General features: G+C 40.7%; 1 protein-coding gene across 1 annotated transcript in view; it reads left to right on the top strand.

The window, feature by feature from the left end:
* The first annotated feature begins 2,209 nt into the window (after window positions 1-2,209).
* Window positions 2,210-8,825, top strand: part of LOC108527770 (dnaJ homolog subfamily C member 1-like) — a 57,693-nt gene continuing 51,077 nt past the window's right edge. Inside the window, exon 1 of the mRNA XM_017869232.1 lies at window positions 2,210-2,234. The gene's annotated coding sequence lies outside the window, so the exon portion shown is untranslated. The remainder of the gene's footprint in view (window positions 2,235-8,825) is intronic.

Raw genomic sequence — 8,825 nt, 5'->3', positions numbered from 1 at the left:
TTTTTGAGACAGTCTTGCCCCATTGCCCAGGCTAGAGTACAGTGGCGTGATCTCAGCTCACTACAACCTCTGCCTCCTGGGCTCAAGCAATTCTCTTGCCTCAGCCTCCAGAGTAACTGGGATTACAAGCATGTGCCATCATGCCCTGCTAATTTTTGTATTTTTGGTAGAGATGGTATTTCACCGTGTTGACCAGGCTGGTCTTGAACTCCTGACCTCAGGTGATCTACCACCCCCCCAGCCTCCCAAAGTGCTGCGATTACAGGTGTGAGTCACCGTGCCTAGCCTATGGTATGCTAATTAGATCTTAATAAAAAAAATTTTTAAATCAATATCAAATGCACAAAACATGACCATACCCCAAATTAAGAGATTAAATAACTTTTAAAGGCCACCTCACATGTTCTGTGATTCTAAGGTTCTATAATTTAAATTTTATCGGTGGTAAAGCAATACGTTTTAAAACTTAAATTTCAAAGTATGACCAACAAGCTAGTAGACTAATGCATGTCCTCCAAAACTTTTTTTTTGAGACGGAGTTTCCCTCTTGTCACCCAGGATGGGGTGCAGTGGCGTGATCTCGGCTCACTGCAACCTCTGCCTCCCAGGTTCAAGTGATTCTCCTACCTCAGCCTCCCAAGTAGCTGGGACTACAGATGCACACCACCACGCCCAGCTAATTTTTGTATTTTTAGTAGAGACGGGGTTTCACCATGTTAGCCAGGATGGCCTCAATCTCTTGACCTTGTGTTCCGCCTGCCTTGTCCTTCCAAAGTGCTGGTATTACAGGCATGAGCCACCGTGCCCAGCCCAAACCTTTTTTTAAACCAAACTTTTATTGCTTTTCATCAGGTCTTAAAGCTAGTGTCATGTTCTAAAGTCTTTCTATTAGTGTCATATTAGGCGTTAAATATGATTTTGCTTTATCCCAACTAGTATAATAGTGATGCATCTGACTTTGGTTTCCTTCAGTTTACTCTTCTGCATGTTTCTAAAAACAAGGTTTCAGACAGTAAATTGTAATATAATCTTATGTAAGACTTTTTTCTACATTTCAGTATTTAAAAAACAGCAGAAAATAAGTAAATAATGACTGCACAAAGATTTTCTAGCATGGATTTACCAGTGCTCATTTTCTTTTTTTTTTTTATTTTTTGAGGCGGAGTTTCGCTCTGTTGGCAGGCTGGAGTACAGTGGTGTGATCTCGGCTCACTGCAACCTCCACCTCCCAGATTCAAGCAGTTCTCCTGCTTCAGGCTCCCGAGTAGCTGGGACTACAGGTGCGCGCCACCACACCCGGCTAATTTTTGTATTTTTTTTAGTAGAGACGGGGTTTCACCATGTTGGCCAGGATGGTCTCAATCTCTTGACCTCGTGATCCGCCCGCCTTGGCCTCCTTAAGTGCTGGGATTTATAGGCATGAGCCACCGCACCCAGCCACTAGTGCTTATTTTCAAAACAAATCATTTTGAATCTTTTTGAACAGTATAGCAAAAGTTGGGTCTTACTCATATCTTTATTCTTAAATCTCTTGACCTCGTGCTCCGCCCACCTTGGCCTCCCTAAGTGCTGGGATTTACAGGCATGAGCCACCGCGCCCGACCACCAGTGCTCATTTTCAAAACAAATCATTTTGAATCTTTTTGAACAGTACAGCAAAAGTTGGGTCTTACTCATTTCTTTATTCTTAAACACTCATTTCTTTTTTCCAGAATACATTTTTTTTCATTAAGAGCTTTGAATTTTAATTTGGCTCTTGTATGAACTTCCTAGAAGGTCTTAAAAAAATCATTACATCTTTTTTTTGCTGGTTTCCTAACCTTAAAGGTGATGACAGTGTTATTGTTTCAGGAAGAGCAAGACAGAACATAACTTTTATAGAGCACTAGAAACATGTAGCTAAAAATAAAAAATGAGGGAAAAAAATACAAAGACTGCAAATCATGATAGGACTTTCGCAGGTGGTCAGATTGTTCAGTATTATATTTAAGGACAAAGATTTAAATAAATGTAAACATTTATGTGTAATATAAAATAACTTTATTATAAAAAATGCTGTAATGAGCATCTTAAACAAATTTTAGCATATCACCATGTTTTTCTTACAGGTAAGAAATGTAGGTCCTGAAAGAAGGTCCTCAGATGTACACACACACAGTCTATTGGTTTTTTTTTTTTTTCAGAGACAGAGTCTCCCTATGCTGTCCAGGCTGGTCTTGAACTCCTGTGCTCAAGTGAGTCTCGCCGTGGCCTTCCAAAGTGCTGGGATCACAGGCATGAGCCACTGCACCCAGCTTGTCAATTGATTTTTGACAGTGGTGTCAAGACAATTCAGAAGGAAAAAGGATGGTGATTTCTTTCTTTCTAGAAGTCTCGCTCTGTCGCCCAGGCTGGAGCGCAGTGGCGCGATCTCAGCTCACTAAAACCTCCTCTTCATGGGTTCCAGCGATTCTCCTGCCTCAGCCACCTGAGTAACTGGGATTACAGGCACAGGTCTGCCTAATTTTTGTGTTTTTAGTAGAGACCGGGTTTCACCATGTTGGCCAGGCTGGTTTCAAACTCCTGACCTCAGGTGATCTGCCCGCCTCAGCCCCACAAAGTGCCAGGATTACAGGCGTCCATCTAGAATAGTCTTTTCAACAAATGGTATTGGAATAACTGGATATCCATATAACAGAAAATGAAACTTGAAGGCTGGGTGTGGTGGCTCATGCCTATAATCCCAGCACTTTGGGAGGCCGATGCAGGCAGATCACTTGAGGTTAGGAGTTCAAGACCAGCCTGGCCAACATGGTGAAACCCCATCTCTACTAAAAATACAAAAAATAGCCGGACGTGGTGGCGGGCGCCTGTAATCCCAGCTACTCGGGAGGCTGAGGCAGGAGAATCGCTTGAACCTGGAAGGCAGAGGTTGCAGTGAGCCAAGTTCACACCACTGCACTCCAGCCTGTGCAACAGAGGGAAACTCCATCTCAAAAAAAAAAAAAAATGAAACTTGACCTCTGCCTCACCCTTGAGATAGGCAAAGATTTCTTAGGACACTCTAATCACTAACCATAAAAAAAAATAGAGAAGTAGATACACTGGACTTTATGAAAATGAAAAGCTTCTGCCCTTCAAAAGACACCATTAAGGAAATGAAAAGGTGTATATTGCCAACAACTGTGAAGAGTTCGTTTCATGCTATTTGTAAACTACATTAGCCTTCCACAGTTTCATGGATACTGCTGGTAGAAAACTTGAGACTCCTGGGTCAGAGATAGAGGACAGTTTATTACTGATAGCAATAGCAGTTACCAGAATATCAGTATGTTTGTGCCAGCTCCCCAAACCTCAGGTGTAACAGGATGCATTAACGATTGTGCAGCTTCCACCTTGGCCCACAAGGAGGACATCTGTTGCAGTTTGATCATCAAGAATAAGCCCAGGCTGAGAGTTCAGGCTTACCTGAATGACTTCCACTACCATGGTAGAGTGGTGGCATGGATCAGTTCAAATAGTCAGGGAGCTATAGTGGCTTCATGCCATTAAACAAAGCTTAACATTGTTTTTCGTTCTGAGCAGCACAGTACTGTGGCTTGTGGCTTAATGTTGTTGGCTACTCAGGATTTATATGAGATGGCAAGAAGGTCCTCATGACTGACACCATCTATTTCAATCTTGAGAGCTCTTTGATACCGTGCCCTAGCCACAGTCCTTTCTAGCTGAGGTCATGGAGTTTGCCCTTCTGCCTGACTCAAGCTAGCAGTGTGACCTTTGGTGAGTCTACCTTAATCCAGAGCATCTGCTTTCCCATTACTAAAATAAAATCTCTTAAATCCTCCTAAATGTCAACGTAAGGGCTAGGGGAGTTTTCCAGAGTAGCAGGGCTGACCGCATAGATTTACGTACATTTCTTTGAGTTAGTTTCTCATTTTCCATTTGCTTTTGTTCCACTTTCACTGGATTTAGCATTCTACTAATAAATCCAATCCAGGGCAATAAGCCTGAATACTCTTCAAGTCGTCATCCTTGGTTTCCTATAATACAAGAGTATGTCTTTCTCTGGGAGATCTCCCTGAAAGGATGAAAGCACCCAGGACCTACTTTGAGACATTTTGCTGTCATTTCCAGCTGGATTTAAGGTTGGCATAATAGACTACAGAGAAGTTGAACTGTAAGACAGCCCACTTGATCCCATTCTTCCTTAAGAAGCGTTACACACCCTGCCCCCTTATCTCCCAAGTGAACCAGCCATTGTTCTAATGATTGGCCTGGTTTGTGCTCACGAATTTCTCTCTTCATGCTCATTATGAGTGTGTATCTTTAATTGTTTTCTGAAAGGGAGTAGACTTTATGGCTACACAAAATGAATCTTAGTACTGTTATTTAGTACTTAGTACTTGTTACAGTGGTACAGACCTGAGGCTGACCAAACAGGATGCCAAGAAAATCCCCCAACCTGGAAGAGATTTAGGAACAATAAGGATGCCTTAATAGCAGCTGTGTTTGAACTTATTTCCTGGTATTCAGCATGCAGCCACTTCCACAATTCTTCCTTATTAATAGACAGTAAAAGGAATAACTTTTACTGCCCAACCGACAATATAACTTAATTAACATTTTCACTGTAGGTGCCCAGGAACTTCTGCAAATCTCTACAAGGCCCTCATTCAGAAAGAGGAAGAGTCTCTTTGAGAATCCCATCCTCATCACCAAAATGTCAAAACGATGAAGGGTTTAAGATTTTACCTTACTTGTGAGCAAATAAGGTAGCCTGCTACAGTTTCATGAATGCTGGTAGAAGACATGAGACTCCTGGGTCAGAGACAAAGGGCAGTTTATTACTCACAGCAGCAGCAGTAGCTAGAGTATCAGCATTTTTCTGCTTGTTCTCTGAGCTCAGTTCCCACGGAGTAAAGAAGGCTAACTGACTCCTAAACAACCACTGCGGTGTATTACAGATGAGGAATCCTGAATTGAGGTAACTCAAATTTTTTACAACAGGCAATAAGCATGGCTACACATTCCTCTGAGGAGGCAGTATCTTCACTATACTGGACAATAAGAATGTTTTCCCTTTGACCTTGAGGGAGACACTGTCTCTTCCTATTATTCCCTATCTATTGGGCTGCTTGAATGTCCTCGCTGTTTGGCAGTTGGCTTCCCTTAGAAACAACCCAAGAAAGAGAAAGGCAGAAGCCATATATATATGTATTTTATCACTTATCCTTGGAAAACACACCCTATCCCCCTGTCCCTTCCACAGTGTCCTATTGGTTTGTTACAGGTCAACCCTCGCCACTGTGGAAGGAGACTACACAAGGGCATTAATACTAGGAAGTGGGAATCACTGAGGAACACCTTGGGGGCTGACATGTTATCACAATGGCTATATAGTTAACACCATAGTTTGCTGAATAAAGAGTATATGGGAACTCTGTACTATTTTCTACAACTTTCTATAAACCTAAAGCTATTTCAAAGTAAAAGTTAAAGAATTTTAAATGAAAATATAGGGTCCGGGAGTGGTGGCTCATGTCTGTAATACCAGCACTTTGGGAGGCCGAGGCGGGAGGATCACTTCAGCCTAGGATTTTGAGGCTGCAGTGAGCCATATTATGCCACTGTGCTCCAGCCTGGGCAACACAGCAAGGCTCTGTCTCTAAAAAGGAAAAGAGCTATTAAAAATATATATATATAGATTGTAGACCAGAAGAAAATATTTGGTAATACTTATATCTGACAAAGATCTAGTATCTACAAAATATAAAAAACTCTTTAATAAGAAGACAACCAACTAACAAATGGTCAAAAGACATGAACACATACTTCAAGAAAGCATTCACTTGGCCAATAAGCACATGTGAAGATATTCAAGATGATTTGTCTGACTGGGCTCAGTGGCTTATGCCTGCAATCCCAGCAGTTTGGGAGGCTGAGGCGGGCGGATCACGAGGTCAGGAGTTCAAGACCAGCCTGGCCAACATGTTGAAACCCCGTCTCTACTAAAATACAAAAATTAGCTGGGCATGATGGCAGGCACCTGTAATCCCAGCTACTTGGGAGGCTGAGGCAGGAGAAACATTTGAACTCGGGAGGTGGAGGTTGCAGTGAGCCAAGATTGCACCATTGCACTCCAGCCTGCACAGGGTGAGACTCCATCTCAAAAAAAGAAAAAAATTTGTCATCTGGGAAATGCAAATTATTACCATAGTAAGATATATTTCAGTCCCACCAGAGTAGTCAAAATTAAAATAACTGACCATGTCAAGTGTTGGTAAGGATGTGGAACAACAAGAACACTCATGCATTGCTGGGTAGACGGTAAAATAGCACCTTTTTGGAAAAATACTCCTGTAGTTTCTTACGAAGTTAGATATACGCTTTCCCTATGATCCTAGCAATTCCACCCCTCTCTATTTATATGTGAGAAATTAAAACATGACCACTAAGAGAGTTGGACACAATATCCATAGCAGCTCTATTCATTCGGAAGGTAGCCTTATGAATGAAAACTAGCAGCAACTCAAATATCCATTAATAGGAGAATGGATAGACAGATTGGGATACAGATCTTTCTTCTGATATGTGTTAAGAATATTTGCTGCTAGTTTGTGGTCTTTCTTTTCATTTTTAAAAATAGTTTCTTTAAAAGACCAAAAGTTTAATTTTGGCAAAATCCAAATATTTGTGGTTTTACCATGTTATTACTTGCACACAACTCTCACACTGATAGAAGACTGTTAAATCCTCTACAGTTAAGGAGTCTGTGGGAGACACGCAGGAGTGTCAGTTGTTTTGCAATTTGGACAGATTCTAGAACCTTTGGTTAAAAGGGGCCCCATTCAAGGTGAGTCATTTCACAAGTGACAACATATATGGGCTTAATACAATTTGTAGTGAGAAGTATTATTTCCTCCAGAACCCAAAAGAGCCTAAAAGAAACTGTGGGTGCTATGAGAGTCAGTAGCTGTTTCTTGACAGTGTCATGGATGGAGTTGCTTTCAGTTTACCCAATGATTTTCAGAAATACAACCAAGGCCTTGCGCTGTATGTGAGGCAGTGGGTCACCCCATGAGCTCCTTTCATTTGTATGTCCCAAGTGAGTGTATCAGAGGAATCTCCTCAGCGGAGGAGGTCATCAGTGTGATGTCAAACGGGCATTCCTGGGAAAAGTAGGGTGCAGTTTCAATCTTGCCCTTGAAGATCGTATGTTACAGTGTGGCTGTTTGCAGTACCCTGTGGTAGCTGGGTAAAACTGTATTGGGTCCCTTTGGAGGCAGACTGCAGTCAAGAGTTTTGAAATAGGCACTGAACAAAACATATTCACCAAATCTATACTAGCAAAATATTTACCATTTGCTAGTTAGATGAAGTCAGTAGTTTCAGTTATATTGGGTATGGGTCCTTAGTGAAGTCCACAGCGTTGAGGTTGAAGTAATCCACCAGGAGGCACCATACATTCCTCCCAAGTGTAAAAACTGGTCAAAGTGGGCTGTTAAATGGACAGGCAGTGGGGATAGTCACCCCTTTTCTAAATAGGTCTTGTATAGTGGGTTTTAATCATTAAAGGCCCTGTTTTAATTTACATCTGGCTATATTAACTGTTTTAATGGGGAAGCAGTAGGTCCATGGGTCCATTTTAAAAAGGTAATTTGTTAGTGCCAAAGACTTAAAATTAATTCGTTACTCATTGGGTCAGAGAGTCCATGACCACTATGGGATATTTTAGAACAATGGGTGTGATGACCATGGGGAATTAAGGCAAGACAGAATTCCTGGGTTAGGGTGAGGCATGCATACTTGTCCTTTATATTATGTTCAATAACTCCCCTAAGATTATAGGGGGACGCTTGTGTAAATTTGGGGGGATCCCCAATATTGATTAAGGGCATAAAGGTTTGCCAATTGGTATATTTCAGCTATCTTAATTCAGAGCCAGTGTCATAGAGGCATAAAAGCCAATTCTTGCCCTTTTATCTATGTATTGTATAAATTCAGTGAATTTTGAAAAATCAGTTGGGCCAAATTGTGGACTTCTGTTTTAGTTTTTGTTTTTTTGTGTCCTGCCTGTTCTGAATGGAAATGTGTGCCCCCAAATTCACATGTTGAAGCCCTAACTCCCAATGTGACTGTATTTAAAGATAGGGCCTGTAAGGAGATAATTAAGGTTAATGAAGTCGGAAGGGTGGGCCCCTAAATCGATAGTATTGGTATTCTTAAAAGAAGAGGAAGAGAGACAACAGACTCCCCCATTCCCCCCACCCTGACACACACACACACACACACACACACACAAAGCCATGTGAAGACTGAGCAAGAAGGCAGCCAACTACAAGTCAGGAAGATAGGCCTCAAAAAAGAATTTCTCTTCCTAAGAGTAAAAAGACCTTTGAGGTCATTTAGTTTTTAATTTTGTTGGTTTTATACCATGTATTTATATATATTTGTCAAGAGCATGCCTCCATTTTTAAATTGGAAAGGAAAATTGTATAGCTGAAAACTATGCACTAAATTAAATGCACTAAAAGTTTGTTTATAGAATTTAAGAGGGTAAGAGATAATTAGATTATTAGACATCCAATCTCATCCCATCCCATCTAATACATATTATATATATATATCTAACATATATATATATCTAATAATGTGTTATGTATTCACTGGGTGATGCTATGTAAGAATATTATTTTCTTGGATAAAATTTCTGAGAATTTATGAGTTGAGGTGAATCTACTAAAAATAGTTGAGTCCAAAATTTTAACTTCCATATTTATATAAATAATGATTATTAATAGGCCATTTCAATAGAAGTATTGCTCATTAGAGAGTTTATTTTTTTT

Source organism: Rhinopithecus bieti, unplaced genomic scaffold (assembly GCF_001698545.2).
Source record: "Rhinopithecus bieti isolate Rb0 unplaced genomic scaffold, ASM169854v2 scaffold_3043, whole genome shotgun sequence".
NCBI classification, from domain to species: Eukaryota; Metazoa; Chordata; class Mammalia; order Primates; family Cercopithecidae; genus Rhinopithecus; species Rhinopithecus bieti.
The sequence above is the reverse complement of the archived record's forward strand: the minus strand, read 5'-3'. Positions and strand labels throughout refer to the sequence as shown.